Source organism: Saccopteryx bilineata, chromosome 5, assembly GCF_036850765.1.
Source record: "Saccopteryx bilineata isolate mSacBil1 chromosome 5, mSacBil1_pri_phased_curated, whole genome shotgun sequence".
Taxonomy (NCBI): domain Eukaryota; kingdom Metazoa; phylum Chordata; class Mammalia; order Chiroptera; family Emballonuridae; genus Saccopteryx; species Saccopteryx bilineata.
Genome location: NC_089494.1, coordinates 143,479,127 through 143,497,786, shown reverse-complemented (window position 1 = coordinate 143,497,786; position 18,660 = coordinate 143,479,127). Strand labels below are relative to the sequence as shown.

The following is an 18,660-nucleotide window of genomic DNA, read 5'->3' as shown; positions in this document are numbered from 1 at the left end:
TGGTTTTAGGCAATTTGATCATGATATGTTTTTATTTATATTTCTTCATGTTTCTGTTACTTGGTGTTTATTTAAAAAGTACTTTGTTCTGTGTTATAATAAATATGGCTAAATGTTGATACTAATTTTTAGAGCTTTTTTGTATTTATCTCTTGTGGTTCCATTTACAAGTATTTTGGTCTCAAAATTATCTTACAGCTAACTTAGGCTTTGTTCATTTTTTAAAGTATTTTTTGTCTTTCATTTTGGTTAGTAACTATTATAGGTTTCAAGTACTGTAAATTTCACACAGTATATTTTTTTAATTTTAGGCCTTGCAGTTTTCATCTCTACATGTATAATTTCTTTTTATTCTTTGATGTTTCTACTTAACATGTTTAATGTTTCCTCTAGCTTCTTGAACATATAGAATGTATTTATAATAATTGTTTTAAAGGACTTGGGTAATAATTCTGTTACATTATTTGAAGATTGGTTTGACTGGTTTTTGTTTCCTTAGAGGTGTAATTTCGTGCATCTGCATATGTCTTGTAAGTTTTTATCGACTTTTAGTCATTGTGAATTTTATCTTGTTCTCTATTTTAGTATACCTAAAAATATTTTTGGACTTTGTTCTGTGATACGGTTAAGTTACTGGAAAATAGTTTGTTCCTTTTGGGTTTTGCTTTTGTTCTGTTTGGACAGAACTATGCAGTATTCCGCATCCCAGTCCGATGCTCTATCCACTGTGCCACCACCTGGTCTATACAGTATTTAGGGTTAATTTTTTCCTCCTTCTGAGGCATTGCCCGTAGTACTCTGAAGTGATAATGAGTTACTAGATTTTCCCATTCTGGATTTTGGCAACAAGCTTTGTTTGTGTCCTTGTATGAATTCTGGGTGCTGTTACTTCTAAATTTTTTGATGGTTCTCTCCCTGGCCTTGAATAGTTCCCTCTCATGCAAGTGCTGATTATATACTCAACATGTTCTAGGGTAAGCCTCTGTAGATCTCTTCATTTTTCTCTCTCTCCCCAGCTTTCTACTCAATGCTGGTCTCCTTTGTGAGCTCTAGCCACCTTGGCTTCCCCTGGACTTGCAGCTCCATTTCTTCAACTTGGGGAGACAGGCCCTGCCTGGGTTTCTTCTCCCTGTTCCACGGCCTGGAAACTCTCAAGGCAGTAAGCTGGGCAAATGTATGGCTCATTTCATTTGTTTCTTGTCTCCTAGGGTTCACTGTCTTTTATTACTTGTTGTCCAATATCTTTAGTGCTGATGTTTCATACATTTTTTAGGTTTTTGTTATTTCAGAAAGCTAAATCTGGTTCCTTTTACTCCATTTTGACTGAAGGGATTTTATTTTGCATTTCTGTAATGACTAGTGATATTGAATACATTTTTATTTGCTTATTGGTCATTCATGTGCTTTCTTTTATGAGGAGTTTGTTCATACCTTTTGGCCCTTTTCCTTCTCTCTTTTCTTCTTTGTCAATTTTTTTTCCTTTATTTTTTTTGTTGTTGTCGTGAGTTGGAGATCTCCTTATATGTCCTGGATATGCCAGTCCTTTTGTAAGTACTTTCAAGTCTGTGGTTTCTGATGTTCTTAACTGCCTTTTAGTGAGCAGAAATATTTAAGGCTAATTTGTCAGTTTTTCTTTTATAGTTATTGCTTACTGTGAGCTAAGACACTTTTGCCTAATCCTGAAGTCATGAAGGTAATTTCCTTTGTTTCCATTAAAACATTTTTGTTCTTTCGCTAATTTATATTTAGGTCTTTGATGCATCTCAAATTTAGTTTTATAGGTTTTAATTTTTGCATATGAATATCCAGTATTTCTGCTGTTTGTTGAAAAGAGTCTCTTTTCCTTACTGGATTGCTTTGGTGAATCATCTCATGACTGCATAAGTGAGCTTTATTTTAGGAATCTTCATTCTGTTCCATTGACCTGTTTGTCTATCCTTATATCATTTGCCATACAATTTTGATTTTTTTAAATTGTATAGGAAGTCATTCTTTTTTCCTTTTTAAAATTGAATTTATTGGGGTGACAGTGGTTAACAAAATTATACAGGTTTCAGGTGCACAGTTTTATAGTACATAATCTGTATATTGTATTGTGTGTTCACCACCCCAAGTCAAGTTTCTGCCCATCACCATGTATCCTCCCTTTTTTGCTCAATCCCTCTACTCTTCCTCCTGTTTCCCCCCTCAGCCCCTGACAGCAGTCAGCCTGCTTTCTGTCAATGAGTCTGTCTCTGTTTTACTTGTTATGTTGTTCATTAGAGTCCACATACATATGAGTGAAATCATATATTACTTGTTTTTCTCTGACTGGCTTATTTTACTTGGCATAATGTTCTCCAGGTCCATCCATGCTCTCGCAAAGGGTAAAATTTCCTTCTTTTTTATGGCCAAATAGTATTGCATTGTGTAAATGTACCACAGCTTTTTTATTTGCTCATCTACTGATGGACACTGAGGTTGCTTCTAAATCTTGGTTATTGTAAATAACACTGCAGTGAACATAGGGGTGCATATATATTCTTTCAAATTTATGTTTTGGGTTTCTTCATGGAAATTCCAGGAGTGGAATCACAGGGACATAAAGCAGTTACTTGCATTTTTGTATTTTTTTTTTCATTTTTCTGAAGCTGGAAACAGGGAGAGACAGTCAGACAGACTCCCGCATGCGCCCGACCGGGATCCACCCGGCACGCCCACCAGGGGCGACGCTCTGCCCACCAGAGGGCGATACTCTGCCCATCCTGGGCGTCGCCATATTGCGACCAGAGCCACTCTAGCGCCTGAGGCAGAGGCCAAGGAGCCATCCCCAGCGCCCGGGCCATCTTTGCTCCAATGGAGCCTCGGCTGCGGGAGGGGAAGAGAGAGACAGAGAGGAAAGCGCGGCGGAGGGGTGGAGAAGCAAATGGGCGCTTCTCCTATGTGCCCTGGCCGGGAATCGAACCCGGGTCCTCCGCATGCTAGGCCGACGCTTTACCGCTGAGCCAACCGGCCAGGGCCCATTTTTGTGTTTTTGAAGTAACTCCAAACTGCTTTCCACAGTGGCTATACCAATCTGTATTCCCACCTACAGTGCATGAGAATTCCCTTCTCTCTACATCCTTGCCAACACTTGTTTATTGATATTTTGATGATAGCCATTCTGACAGGTGTAGGTGATATATCACTGTGGTTTTAATTTGTATTTCTCTGATGATTAGTGATGTTGTTCATCTTTTCATATGTCTTTTGGCCATCTGTATTGTTTGTCCTCTTTGTAGAAGTGTTTCTTCAGGTCCTCTGCCCTTTTTTTAATTGGATTGTTAGTTTTGTTTGTGCTGAGTTGTATGAGTTCTTTATAATCTTTGGATATTGGCCCCTTATTGGATGTATCATTGATAAATACATTCTCTCATTCAGTGCGTTGTCTTTTCATTTTATTGATGGTTTCCTTTGATATGCAAAAACTTTTTCACTTGATATAGTCCCATTTGTTTAATCTTTCTTTTGTTTCCCTTGCTTGAGGAGGTACATCAGAAACGATGTTACTATGAGAAATATCCGAGATTTTACTGTGTGTGTGTGTGTGTGTGTGTGTGTGTGTGTGTGATAGAGACAGAGAGAGGGACAGAAAGGGACAGACAGGGTGGAAGGAAGAGATATGAGAAGCATCATTTCTTTGTATTTCTGCACCTTAGTTGTTCATTGATTATTTTCTCATATGTGCCTTGCTGGTGAGTTTGCGCTCAAGCTGGATAAGCCCCATGCTCAAGCCAGATAAGCCTGTGCTCAGGCCAGTAAGTCCATGCTCAAGCCAGCGATCTCTGAGTTTTGAACCTGGGTTCTCTGTGTCCCAGTCCAACACTCCATCTGCTGTGCAACTGCCTGGTCAGCCGTTAAGTTTCTTTAAGCATAAAGTTAAATTGCTCATTTGAGATTTTAAAATTTGTTTTAAGGTATCTTTTGATTTGTTCCTTGATATCATTTTTAACTCATTCATTGTTTAGTAACATGTTATTTACTCATTCATTGTTAGTAACATGTCCATGTCTTTGTGTGTTTTTCAGTTTTTTTTCATGTGATTGGTTTCTAGTTTCATACCATTATGGTCAGGAAAGATGCTTGATATGATTTCAATATTCTTAAATTTTATTGAGACATGTTTTGCATTCTAAGTAGAGGTCTGTCCTAGAAAATGATTCATTTGTACTTGAAAAGAATGTATATTCTGATGCTTTGGGGTGAAATGCTTTGAAGATATCAATGAAATCTATCTGTTCTGATGTGTCTTTTTTTTTTTTTTTTTTTGGAGAAAGAGGTAGGGTGAGAGCGACAGACATTGAGTTGTTCCTGTATGTGCCCTAACTAGGGCTTAAATTTTTTTTTTTTTTAAAGACAGAGAGTGGAAGGGAGAGAGAGGTGACAGGAAAGGGAAGCATTCATTTGTTGTTCCACTCAGTTGTACATTCACGGGTTTCTTCCCATGTGTGCCTTGACCTGCATGTGTGATCAAACCTGCAACCTTGTTGTTTCATGATAGTACTCTTAATTGAATGAGCTAACTGCAGGGCCAAGTGTGTCATTTAAGGTTGCTCTTCCTTGTTTATTTTCTATCTTTGAGATCTATCCATTGATGTCAGTGGGATTTTAAAATCCTCTACAATGATTGTATTATTGTCATTCACTTCCTTTATTTACATCAAGATTTGATTTACATATTTAGGTGCTCCTATGTTAGGTGCATAATTGTTTACAAGGGCTATATTCTCTTGTTGGTGGATTGGTCCCTTAATCATTATGTAGTATCCTTCTTTGTCTTTTACTATAGACTTTTTTTTAAAGTCTGTTTTGTTAGATATAAGTATTGCTACCCCAGCTTTTTTCGTTTGCATGAAATATCTTTTTCCATCTCTCTCTTTTAAGGTGAAAAGTATCAACTCATAGTTGCTCCACTTTAGTTGTTCATTGCTTGCTTGTCATATGTGCCTTGACTGGGCAAGCCCAGGGTTTCTAACTGGCGACCTCAGTATTCCATGTCAATGCGCTATTCACTGTACCACAGGCCAGGCCATCTGTCTCTACTCTTAGTATGTGTGTATCTTTTAGTCTGAACTGGGTGTCTTATGGACAGCATATATATGTGTCTTGTTTTCTTGTCCATTCAGTTACCCCGTGTCTTTTTTTTTTTAGATAGAGAGAGGAAGGGAGAGCGATGAGAAATATCAACTTGTAGTTGAGGCACGTTAGTTATTTGTTGATTGATTTACATATGTGCCTTGACTGGAGGGGGGTATCTCCAACTGAGTCAGTGATCCCTTGCTCAAGCCATTGACCTTGAGCTCAAGTCATTGATCTTGAGCTTCAAGCCAGTGACCTAGGGTCATGTCTATGATCCCACTATCAAGCTGGTGAGCCCATGCTCAAGCCGCAACCTCGGGGTTTCGAGCCTTGGTCCTCAGCATTCCAGGCTGATGCTCTATCCAGTGCACCACTGCCTGGTCAGGCTCTCTTGCAGCTTTTAAGAGTCTCTCTTTGTCTTTAACCTTTGCCATTTTAATTATGATGTGTGTTGTTGTGGGCCTTTTTGGGTACATATTGTTTGCGTCTCTCTGGGCTTCCTGGACTTGTGTGTTTTTTTCCTTCACCAGGTTAGGTAAATTCTTGGTCATTATTTCCTTAAATAGGTTCTTGATCCCTTGTTCTCCGTATTCTCCTTCTAGTATCCCTGAGTGGCTGTTGTTAAGGTTCATGTTGTTCTAAAGGTTCCTTAAACTATACTAATTTTAAAGAATTCTTCTTTTTGCCATTTTGATTATGTATTTTTTTCTACCTTGTCTTCCAAATTGGTGATTAGATTCTCTGCTCCATCCAGCATACTATTTATTTCTTCCAGTGTATCTTTTATTCTTAATTTCTGACTTTTTTAATGGTTTCTATATCCTTTTTATGCTATTGAACATCCTTATTACCATTACTTTGAACTCTATATCTGATAAATTGCTTGCTTATTACCCATTTTTGTAGAGATTTTTCTTGTTCTTTCATTTGGGGCCTGTTTATCTCCCCATTATGGTTGCCTCTTTATGTTTGTTTCTATGTGTTAAATGGATCTGCTATGATTCCCAGTCTTGGTAGGATGGCCTTATATAGTAGGTATCCTGAGGGGTCCAGTGGTGCAGCCTTCTTGATCACTTGAACTGGGTGCTCCAGTAATTCCCTTGTGAGTTATATGGGTCCTTCTGCTGTAATTGAGTTTTGATTGGAATTGGCTTGTTCATGCTTTGGATCAACCCTGAGGTTGCCTGACTGTGACGCTCAAGTCCTGACCTCAGTGTGTGAGCTGCTGAGCAGGTACTGATCATATGAAGCAGAATTTGCCTCAGCTGGGTTTGGTGCCTGATGCGTTTTCCTTTTGGATATGCTCCTTGTGAAGCTTATTGGATTTTGTTCTGATGTTTTCTGAGTCTGGCTAGTAGGTGTCTTGGTTAAGGGTCTGTTGGGAGGGACTCTTATGCTGGCCACTGTAAGACTGCCTGTGACTGGCCCTTGGCAACCTGTTTGGAGCTAGAAAGGGATCCACAGCTTGTGGCTGACTATTGGGCCTGGGTACAGGCAAGTAGGACCAAGCTGTGCACCAAGGCTGGCATCTATCAGCACCAGGGGCAGTTCAGCAAAAGTCTCAAGGCACCCCAAGTCCCTACTCCTCCTGCCTCTGCCTGCTGGCTGCCTGTTAGGCTCAGTCAGTTATAGTGTCTGTCTTTATACACCTTAGCAGGATGTAAGCTCCACACGGTGGGGTGAGAGGGTGAGGCTCTTGCTTTCTTTCAGCTTGATGCCCCTGAGAAGGGAGTTATTTACCCCAGAAAGATGGTGTCTGCAGTATTAGAGAATAACTCAACACAAGGATCCTGGTGGCTGTCTGTTCAGCTCTCTTCCTAGAGCCACAAACCCTAGACTCTCCTCACCAATTCTAGTCGCTTTTATTCTCACTCTGCCAGAGCCCAAGGTGAGTGGCTGTGTATGAAATTTTGTGAGTTGGCCTTTTCAGAGAGTATTGATGTCTCTAGCAGACTCCTGTCTCTCCCTGGAAGAAAGAAACCCAGCTGCTTTTCATAGCCAGATGTTATGTGGTGGCCTGTTCCTGGCTCTGATGCTCTGGGCTTTTGCATCTTTGCTCCTCCTACCAGTCTCAATGTGGCTTCTTTTTAAATTTCTAATTGTGGGGCTTCCATTCAGCTAGATTTTGGGCAACTCTGAATGATGGTTGTTGTGTAGTTTAGCTGTAATTCTGATGTGGTTGTGGGAGGAGGCGAGTACTGCGTTTACCTACCTGCCATGTTGATTGGAAGCCAAGCCTGGTTTTGATTTTTGTTTTGGGATCTAGTTTTGTAACTACTGACAAATATTAAAATAATCTGCTGTGTTTGTGGAAATGTGTATTTACCTTTTTACTTGTGACAGTTTGCTTCATACATTTTGAATAATTATTACTAGGTACACATATGATTATTATGTCTTCATTATTTGATGCTTATGAGTCTCAAGTTTTGTCTCAAAATTTAATGTAATTACATGGTTGAATTTAGGTCTACCATTTTAGTAAGTTTTTTCTGTTTCATTTTTTAAAATGTTTGAAAATTAGTATTTAAAATTATTTTAATGATACAATTCACATATATACATCAGCCATTTAAAGTGTATAATATAGTGGTTTTTAGTATATTCACAGAACTGTGCAATCATTACAATAATCAATCCTAGAACGTTTTCATCACCTCTGAAAAAGTTCTGCCCATTAGCAGCTACTACCTATTACCCATCATCCTCTCTAGTCCCTATTAACCTCTAATCTACTTTTTGTCTCTATTCTGGACAGTTCATATAAATGGAATCATACTGTATGTAGTATTCTGTGAGTAGCTTTTTTTCTCTCACCCTATTTTTTTTTTTTTTGTATTTCTCTGAAATTGGAAACGGGGAGGCAGTCAGACAGACTCCCGCATGCGCCTGACCAGGATCCACCCAGCATGCCCACGAGGGGGCGATGCTCTGCCCATCTGGGGCGTTGCTCTGTTGTGACCAGAGCCATTCTAGCGTCTGAGGCAGAGGCCATAGAACCATCCTCAGCACCCGGGCCATCTTTGCTCCAGTGGAGCCTTGGCTGCAGGAGGAGAAGAGAGAGACAGAAAGGAAGGAGAGGGGGAGGGGTGGAGAAGCAGATGGCGCTTCTCCTGTGTGCCCTGGCCAGGAATCGAACCTGGGACTCCTGCACGCCAGGCCTAAACTCTACCACTGAGCCAACCGGCCAGGGCCTCACCCTAATGTTTTTAACATTTCATTTATATTAGAACTTTATTTATTTTTATTGTGGAATAACATTTTGTTGTGTGCATATGCCACATTTTATATATTAATTCATTAATTGATGGACATTTAGGTTGTATCTAAATTTTGGCTATTTATGAATAATGCTATTATGAACATTTGTGTACAGACTTTTTTGTAGATGTATGTTTTCATCTCTCTTGGGTTTGGAATTTTTGAGTCATCTGATAACTCTGTGTTTAGCCATTTGAGGAATTTCCATTCCAGCTATACCATTTTACATTCTGTCAGCAATATATGAAGGTTCTCATTTCTCCATTTTTTTGCCAACAGGGCGTGTTGATAAGTTGTTTCTGTTTCTGATTTTAACCATTGTAGTGTGTATCTCATTATGGTGTTCATTTGTAATTTTTTTTTTTTTACAGAGACAGAGAGTTAGAGAGAGGGATAGATAGGGACAGACAGACAGGAACGGAGAGATGAAAAGCATCAATCATTAGTTTTTTTTCGTTGCGTGTTGCAACACCTTAGCTGTTCATTGATTGCTTTCTCACATATGCCTTAACCGTGGGCCTTCAGCACACCGAGTAACCCCTTGCTCGAGCCAGCGACCTTGGGCTCAAGCCAGTGAGCTTTTGCTTCAACCAGATGAGCCTGTGCTCAAGTTGGAGACCTCAGGGTCTCGAACCTGGGTCTTCTGCATCCCAGTCCGACGCTCTATCCACTGTGCCACCGCCCGGTCAGGCCATTTGTAATTTCTTAATGACTAACAATGTTAGACATTTTTTCATGGGCTTATTTTGGTCATTTATATGTTTTCTTTGAAGAAATATCTATTCAGATCTTGGCACAAGTTTTAATCGGGTTATCTTTTTATTATTGAGTTGTAGGGCTTTATATATATATATATTTTTTTTTTATTTTTTTTTAAGTTACTTTATTGATTTAGAGAAAGAGGAAGGGAGAGAGAGAGAGAGAGATAGGAACATTTATCCGTTTCTGTATGTGCCCTGACTGGCTATCCATCTGCAACCTCTGTGTTTTGGGACAGTGCTCTAACCAGCTGAGCTATCTGATCAGAGCTGCTTTTTGTTTGTGTTTTTGTTATTGGCAGATATATTAGATCTACATATATGTATTATATACTCCATAAGATATAATTTTTGCTTTTAATAATGTGAATTTTAAAGAATAAGAACTAAAGTCTTCTATAGTTACCCAGATATTTACTATTTGGGGTGCTCTTCTTTGTTTCCTAAATATCTCCATTTTCATCCAGTATTGTTCCCCTTCATTTTGAAGGCTTATTTTAGTTTTTATTTTAGTCCATGTCTGCTGGTTATGAATTCTGTTTGTTGTCTTTTATTAGAAAAATGTTTATTTTATCTTAGGCTATATTAGTTAGAGCAGCGGTTCTCAACCTGTGGGTCGTGACCAAAACACCGGGGTCGCCTAATGTATTTTCCGATGGCTTTAGGCGACCCCTGTGTTTTGGTCGTTCGACCCCCACTGGGGTCGTGATCCACAGGTTGAGAACCACTGAGTTAGAGAATTCTGGGTTGAGTTCTTTTTTTTTTCCAAATACTTTTAAAGATCTTGTTTTATTCTTTTTGGCTTTCATAGTTTATGATGAGAAATCAGCCATTTATCCAGTCACTGTTGTATTTGATGTGTCATTTTCTCTTGCCTGCTTTCAAGACTCTCCTTTGTTTGCTTTTCAGCAAGCAATTTGGCTACTTGGGGTCCACTAAGCTTCTTGAATCCATAGTTTCTTTTTTTCATATTGAGGAAGTTTTCATTCATTATGTATTCAAAATTTTCTTTCCTATGATATTTTCATTCATTCAGATTCCTCCTCCACCTCCCTCCAGGCCATTGGTTATATGTTGAACTTCTTGATACTTTTCAGTAGGTTTTGGAAGCCCTTTTTCATTTTTTTTTTACTGGGTTTTTTTTGGGGGGTATTTTTCTGAAGTTAGAAGTGGGGAGGTAGTCAGACAGACTCCCACATATGCCCGACTGGGATCCACCCGGCATGCCTACCAGGGGGCGATGCTCTGCCCATTTGGGGCTTTGTTCTACTGCAGCTGAAGCCATTCTAGTGCCTGAGGCAGAGGTCATGGAGCCATCCTTAGTGCCCTAGCCAACTTTGCTCCAATGGAGCCTTGGCTGCAGGAGGGGAAGAGAGAGAGAAGAAGGAGAGGGGAAATGGTGGAGAAGCAGATGGGCACTTCTCCTGTATATCCTGGCCGGGAATCAAACCTGGGACTTCCACATGTCTGGCTGATGCTGTACCGCTGAGCCAACTGGCCAGGGCCACTGTGTTTTTTAAGATTATATCCTATATACAGAATGGAGCCAAAGAAGTTTACAATTGTTTGGAGAATAATATAATATAATAAATATAATATATAATTAATATATAGAATTAATAGAATTAATATAATATAATACTATATATAATATATAATATAATATAATAGTAATATATAATAAATAATACAAGAATAAACTCTGTTTTGCATATAACTCTAAACCTACTTTTGCCCCACTCTGTAATAAATGTAACTTCAAGCTCACTGACTCTTCCCTTGTCATGCCCATGCCATCTATCTTGATTCTGTTGTTAAGCCTGTCCAGTAAATTAAAAAAATATATTTTTATTGATTTTTAGAGAGAGAGGAAGGGAGAGGCACAGAGGAAAAGAAACATCAACTTGTTGAACTCGTTCTGCTTATTCATGCCATCATTGGTTATCTTTTGTATGTACCCTGACTGGGTGTGAAACCTACAACCTTGAAATGTTGGGATGACACTTTAAGCAACTGAGCTTCCTGGCCAGGGCTCAGTGAATTGTTTTACTTTACATATTGTATCTTTAAATTTTTAGAAATTTTATTTAGTTCCTTTTTGCTCTTGAAATTTCCTATTTCGCTTGTTATAGGTATATTTTTATTTACTTTACAGAACTTAATTATAATAGCTATTTTAAAGCCTAATTCCAGTGTCCAGGTCATTTTAGGATTGACTTTCACTGATTCTGTTTTTTCTTTCTTTTTTCTTTTTTTATAGCGAGAGGGGCAGAGGAACAGACAGGAACAGACAAAAAGGGAGAGAAATGAGAAGCATCAACTCGTTGTGGCACTGTAGTTGTTCGTTGACTGCTTTCTCATATGTGACTTGACTGGGGGGCTCCAGCTCCACCGGTGACTACTTGCTCAAGGCAACGACATTGGGCTTCAAGCCAAATGACCTTGGGATTTAAGCCAGCAACCTTTGGGCTCAAAGCCATCGACCATGGGGTCATCATGTCTGTGATCCTGCACTCAAACCAAATGAGCCTGAGCTCAAGCTGGCGACCTTGGGGTTTTGAACCTGGGTCCTCAGCATCTCAGGTCCACGCTCTATCCGCTGCGCCACCACCTGTTCAGACAACAGATACTTTTTTATGCCACAATTACAGAATATCTTTTATTATCTTGTTGCTTTTTGTAATGTATTGATGAGCCCAATTTGGGTAAATGAGTATAACTGAATGGATACACAGCCACAGCCTCCTCAAGGTCAGTGTTTTGGGTGAGCTTGATTCAGTGAAGTACAGTGAGTTTTATCCTTTGGCAAAAGAATCCAATAGAAAGCAGAAAGAGTATTGACAAATTGTTCCCTTACATTATAAAGATGGAAAATAGTTGCATGCTTTCTTACTATACTATGTGATATATCAATATATGAAAGAAACCTCTATGTAATTTTCACTTGTTTGGGTCATTTCAAATAAAGGTGTTTTTTCTTGTTTAAATGTAGTGAGATCTCTATTGTATGCTTTTTGGGGGGAGTCTCCTTATAATTTGTTTGCCCTTTCACAGGATTTACTTGTGCCTTTTAACACTATCTGTCACTAAAATAAGAATGGATGTGTGGAGTTCTAGTAGTAACACATATGGCTGCAGCCTGTACTGTAAAACTTTTCAGTTTGAGCTGGTTTACTGTAGAGCAGTGGTTCTCAACCTTTCTAATGCCATGACCCCGCAATACAGTTCCTCATGTTGCGGTGACCCCAAACCAAAAAATAATTTTGGTGGCTAATTCATAACTGTAATTTTGCTACAGTTATGATTCGGAATGTAAATACCTGATATGCATTATGTATTTTCCAATGGCTTTAGGTGACCCCGCTGGGGTCACGACCCACAGCTTGAGAACCGCTGATGTAGAGTCTGGAGTCTCTGTTGTCTAGGGTCTTTCATACTGGATTCTTTCTGAGCTTGGAGTATAGTGTTCTAACTATAATTTAACCTTTTTTCCTGTAATCAGTTTTTCTCTCAAGTCTCCTATCTATTTTTACTTTTAGTGGAAGGACAAAGCCATATTATTTTACTTAGCATATAGCAATGTAACTCTATAGAAGTTTAAATTACAAAATGAAGTATTTTGGATGAAAGAAATAAATTTACTCAGAATCTTACCATTCTCATCACAGTTGTTATATTTTATGTATTTTTTATAGTTTTTTTTGTGTTTTTTAATTAAGTTAAAATCTTTGTGAATATAGCATTTGTTCTCTCATTGTTTTAGTTAGACTTTTTACAAAATTTTTATAGTTATAAACAGCCATATAAAATATTTTTATATATTTTTTTGTCTTGATATAGTGTATAAATGATATGTAAATGACACAGTATTTAATAAATGCTATTTCCATCATATTTCCTTTGGCTTTCAGTAAAGTAATGGAATTATCAGCAGTTTTCTAGGATTATATTAGTAAATTTTTCTCCAAAATATTGGATCATGGTGCCAACAGGATATGAAAATAGTCATTGCACTCTGAGCATTAGGGATTGTCTTTTAAGGAAAGCTTTACTCAAAGTGGGTGTAAATGCCTATTATTTCTTTGTGATATTTATAGTCATATTCTTTTTGAGTGTCAGTGGAACTGAATGTTTTCTCGTACTTGTTTCATCTACTTTAATTTAAATTATTAAAAAAAATTTTTTGGCCTAGATAGTTGGCTCAGTGGATTGAGTATTGGCCCAGTGTATGGATGTCCTGGGTTCAATTCCCAGTCAGGACACGCAGGAGAAGTGGCCATCTGCTTCTCCACCCCTCCCCCACCTCTCCCTCTTCCCCTTCTGCAGCCAGTTTTAATTGGTTCCAGCTCAGCCTGGGTGCTGAGGATAGCTCAGTTGATATGAGTGAGCATCAGCCCCAGAGGTGGGTTGCTGGTTGGATCCCAGTAGGGATGCATTCCAGAGTCTGTCTCACTGTCTTCCCCTCCTCTCACTGAAAGAAAAAGGAAAAAACATTATTTTTGAATAATTTTTATTACTTTTATGTACACAAAACTAAACAGTGTGCACTTAGCCCAGTTTGGTGGCCAGTTCCTTAGCTTTTGCCTTTTTCAGCCTGGCAATGTGAGCCACTAACTTTGGACCCAGGACCTTGCCTCCCAGTGGTGATGGGTCTCATCATATCTGTCATTTTAATTGGTCTGGTTAGCTTCCACCAGCTTAGTCTGAGCTCCTTTGTCTTCTGAGTTAGCCTGTGTGAAGGCGATGGTGGTACAGGTCTTCCTGTGCACTAGTTTCCCCAGCGTGGCCTTCCTCTTGATAATACAGTTGGGCAGTGGTTCTCAAAGTGTGCGCCAGGGCTCACTGGTGTGCCCTAGAAGATTTCAGGTGTGCTCTATGGTATTCCAGAGAAATATGTGCCTGTTGGGGACCAAAAAACCAACAGGGTTTTGGAGTTTAGATTTTTGGGGGACAGAGGTGTGGGAAATTGGCTGTAAGCTGACAGTCTGCCCAACCCCCCACCTCACTTGCCTGATTAGGTTGCAAAAGGCTGTTAAGCTGTGGTGCTGGATTGTTTACACTACCCCCCATGTTCCCCGGAAAGACTGGAGGCAAGTTTCTTCTATCCTTTGGTGTAAAGTTAAGTTGATATGTATGGTGGGGGTTTTCTGCACTCAACACAATTAAGAGTAAAAAGAGAGGAATTCTTCAATGTATTGATGAGGAAATGAGAGTTTGCCTTTCAAATATATGCCCAAACATTGAAGAAATTGCTAGGACACATCAGGCTCATGTTTCTCATAAACACAAGAATGAAAAAACTTAACACATTCGGGCCTGGACCTGCTGAATTTACTAAATCTCACTAAGAATGTATCTATATATATGAAAAGATAACTTTTTTGTTTTTTTATTTTCTAACCTCTCTTTTTTATGAATTCTAAAAAGTATAACAAAAAATGTAACAAAAATGTTTTTTAATGTCAGAATAAATTTAATTTTGTTGTATTTATTTCACTTAATTACCATAAAAGCATGCTTGGACTTTATATTTTTTCTTTATTATTTGACTTATTATAACATATTTCTCAGAAATTTGTATATAGTATGCCTACAATTATTTGTAGGATTTTAAATGCACCCCGACTTCAAAAAGTTTGAGAACCACTGCAGTAGGGAGCCTTCATCTCCAGCACAGGGCAGGCAGGAAGATAACCAGCTTGATGGGAGTCATATCCTGTGCAGTCACTATTAGCTGGGCTTTCTTATTTTCTATCAGGGTGGTGTTCGAGTTAACTCTTGCTTGGAGGATAGGTGGCCTCCTGATGGGGACACCCCCTTTGCCAGCAGCTTTCCTCTCAGCCAGGTCCAACAATCTCTGCTTCTCTCGCTGTATATTTGGTTTGTATTTGTGAACCAGCTAAAGTACCGCATTTTCCCATGCAGAAGATGCTCCCATGTATAAGACGCACCTTAATTTTGGGGCCCAAAATTTGAAAATAAAATGTATTACACAAAATTATTGAACCCCAGTTTTATTCATCATAAAATTCATACAACTCCTCATCACTGTCAAAACTTCCATCCATTAGCTTGTTCTCATCTGTGTCTGATGACGAATCACTGTCTTCAACAATGAGCGTGAAAACAAGTGCAAAAATGTGGGAAATGAAAGTAAAAAAATCTACAGCCACTGTATAAGAAGACCCAGTTTTTAAATCCCAGGTTTTTTGGAAAAAATTTTATCTTATACTTGGGGAAATATAGTAGTTGTTAGCTGTTTGGTGGTCCTGGTCCTGGGTGACCTAGTTAATGTCAGGAGGCACTTTCAGGCACTTATAGAGAACAGCCCTTTGCCGCTGCAGCAGAATGTCAAATGTCATGGGGCCGTTTGACAAAGCAGGTGGGGGTCCCTTTTGGATTGGATGCCCTGTCCAGTGCCAGAATTTTTGGGCCTTTTCTCAAATGGTACGTACCACCTTCTTGGCCTCTTGCTTCTCTACAAAGACTGGAACCATCTTCTTCCCCTAGCCTTTGTGGGCAGCAGGAGAGGGAAGTAAAGAAAATTTTTGAATTGTCTATTTCTAATGTTTTTCTTTTATAGAAGTTTTTAGGTTTTTAGATTTGACAACTAATTTATTTTTCTTTTTTTTTTAGTTCTTGTATTGAAATAGTTTTTTAAACATTTGGAATTTACATTTGTGATCAGTAAGTTTTATGGGTCTGATTTGAATTTTTTCTTCCCCAATTGCTAAACAATCATTAATTCCATCTTTTTTTTTTTTTTTTTTTTTGTATTTTTCTGAAGCTGGAAACGGGGATAGACAGACTCCCGCATGCGCTCGACTGGGATCCACCCGGCATGCCCACCAGGGGGCGACGCTCTGCCCACCAGAGGGCGATGCTCTGCCCCTCTGGGGCGTCGCTCTGTCGCGACCAGAGCCACTCCAGTGCCTGGGGCAGAGGCCAAGGAGCCATCCCCAGCGCCTGGGCCATCTTTGCTCCAATGGAGCCTCGCTGTGGGAGGGGAAGAGAGAGACAGAGAGGAAGGAGAGGGGAAGGGGTGGAGAAGCAGATGGGTGCCTCTCCTGTGTGCCCTGGCTGGGAATCGAACCCGGGACTTCTGCACGCCAGGCCAACGCTCTACCACTGAACCAGCCGGCCAGGGCCTCATTAATTCCATCTTTATATTAGACTTATACTTCTACAAGCAACTGTTTTTTCCCCCACAAGGTAAATTATACAACTAATAGTGTTTCCATCTGTAAAGGATGTATAACTCAGAACCAAATTATTGTCTGCCTTTAGCAAGTGTGCTTGTGTTTCTGCTTCTTCCATTTACTCATCATATACCTTTTGAATTGTCATGTGTGGAGACTGTGATAAATGGTATAGCTACAGCCATGAAATGGAGATTATAATCTAGCAGAGGAGATAAACATAATGCATAAATAATTAAACTGGCTTGCAATATATGAGAAGAAGGAAAGTATAGATAATTCATAATATGGCACCTAACCTAATGTAGGAATTCAGGGAAACCTTTTTTGCGGAAGTGACTTTAATCAAGGACCTAAGGGATGAATAAGTTATCCAGCTGTGAAAGAGGTTTGGAGTGAAGCACAGAATTTCAGGTAGAATAAAAACACATTTAAAGTCTGTGAGGCAGGAATGAGCTTTGGAGTATTTATAGAACCAAAAGAAGACAAGTCAATATTGCCCAGACAGTGAGAAGTTGAAAATAGAGAAGGTTGTAGAGGAAAAATAGGGAAGATCATGTAGGAAAACCATTGAAGGGTTGAAGGGGTACAACTAGGGAAGTGATATATTTGGACTTGCATTGTTTTTTGTTTGTTTGTTTTTGCTTTTTAGTGAGGGAGACAGAGAGAGGGACAGAAAAGGGACGGACAGGCAGTAAGGGAGAGAGATGAGAAGCATCTATTCTTTGTTGCTGTACCTTAGTTGTTCATTGATTGCTTTCTCCTATGTGCCTTGCGGGGGTGGGAGTGGGGGCGGGGCTCCAGCAGAGTGAGTGACCTCTTGCTCAAGCCAGCAACCTTGGGTTCAAGTCAGCGACCATGAGGTCATGTCTATGATCCCATGCCCAAGCCAGCGACCCCACATTCACATTGATGAGCCTGCTCTCAAGTCAGCGACATTAGGGTTTTGAACCTGGGTTCTCTTGAGTCCCAGGCCAACGCTCTTATCTGCTGCGCCACTGCCTGGTTGGGCTAGACTTGTATTTTTGGAGTTTATTCTGTAGATTGGTGGGGGTCAGGTAAGAGTGACTACTGTGAGACTATTTATTAGAAGGTCACTGAAGTGGTCCCGATAAAAGTTGATGTTTGCAGTTAGGTAATACTAGTGTAGATGCAAATAGGTAGTCAAGTCTCACCAGTATTTAGGAGGAAGAATGGGCAGAATGTGATGATTGATTACACATGAGCCTGTGAAGTGTAGGGTAAAGCAGTCAAAAGATGATGTCTAGGTATGGACAATATGTAGTTAAGAGTATCATTACAAAGATAGGAAATCTACAGGAAAACACAGGAAGTTTTACATATGGGTCCAAGGGCAAATCTAAATAGGAGGTAAAATTTGGGAGTCACTGGCATATCCTAGTAATTTCATTGGTAATAGATGTGTAGAAAATGAATGAGATTGCCTAGTGTTTAATATGAAATGAGAAGGCATCTCAAGTCAGAGCCCCGAGGAACTACCACATTTAAGGTTAGATAAGGTGCCACCAAAAAGGTAAGAGGAAAATCAGGAAAGTGAAATACTGGATGGCAAGAAATAGCATCTCATGGCTTTTGTTCTGTGTACTTATTCACTATAGTAATTCAATTTCCTACTTTTATTTTCCTCTGTAATTTACTTATTATTTGATTTTTTTTTAAGAGAGGAAGAGAAGGGGAGGGAGGGATAGAGATAGAAGGAGAAGAGAGAAGCATTAATTTGTTTGTTCTACTTGTTTATGCATTCATTGGTTGATTCCTGTATGTGGTCTGACCAGGGATGGGATCTACAACCTTGGTATGTGGAGACGACGCTTTAACCAACTGAGTTATCTGGCCTGGGTCCTTTGTAATTTATGTATTTTGCTATTTATTTATTTTTTACTTTTTATTTGTTTCTGTCTTTGGGGAACAAGGTGGGGTACACAAATAATAAATACTCAAGTGTGACCTTCAGGAACATATTCTTCATAGTAAGACAATGCTATTAAAATTTTACTGTGTTCATTATTTTTGTTATTTTATCTACCCTCTTTTCAATAGTGGAAGGAAATGTTAGTACTGGCTCTGTATTTATTTCTGGTTTTAAATTGGTGGTGGTAGGCATAGGGATCCATAATAACTTTCTTAAGTACCATTGTTTGTGAATAAAGAGTAATTGGAATAATTAGAGCAGTTCCTTTCTTCCAGAAGGCAGGTCAGCACATGTGAGACCATGTCTTCCCACTTAAAATTCTTTTTTGAGTTTGGCTCTTTATTTTGGGATATACCAAACCCAACTGATTGGAATGGTCCTAGCTGATCATAGGTAGGAACTAAAAAGATAG

General features: G+C 39.2%; 1 protein-coding gene and 1 pseudogene across 9 annotated transcripts in view; one reads left to right on the top strand and one right to left on the bottom strand.

Annotated features, from left to right (window-relative positions):
- MLLT10 (MLLT10 histone lysine methyltransferase DOT1L cofactor) overlaps positions 1-18,660 on the top strand; it is a 297,166-nt gene that overhangs the window by 54,442 nt on the left and 224,064 nt on the right. The window lies entirely within an intron of this gene.
- Positions 13,665-15,613, bottom strand: LOC136337996 (large ribosomal subunit protein eL8 pseudogene; annotated as a pseudogene).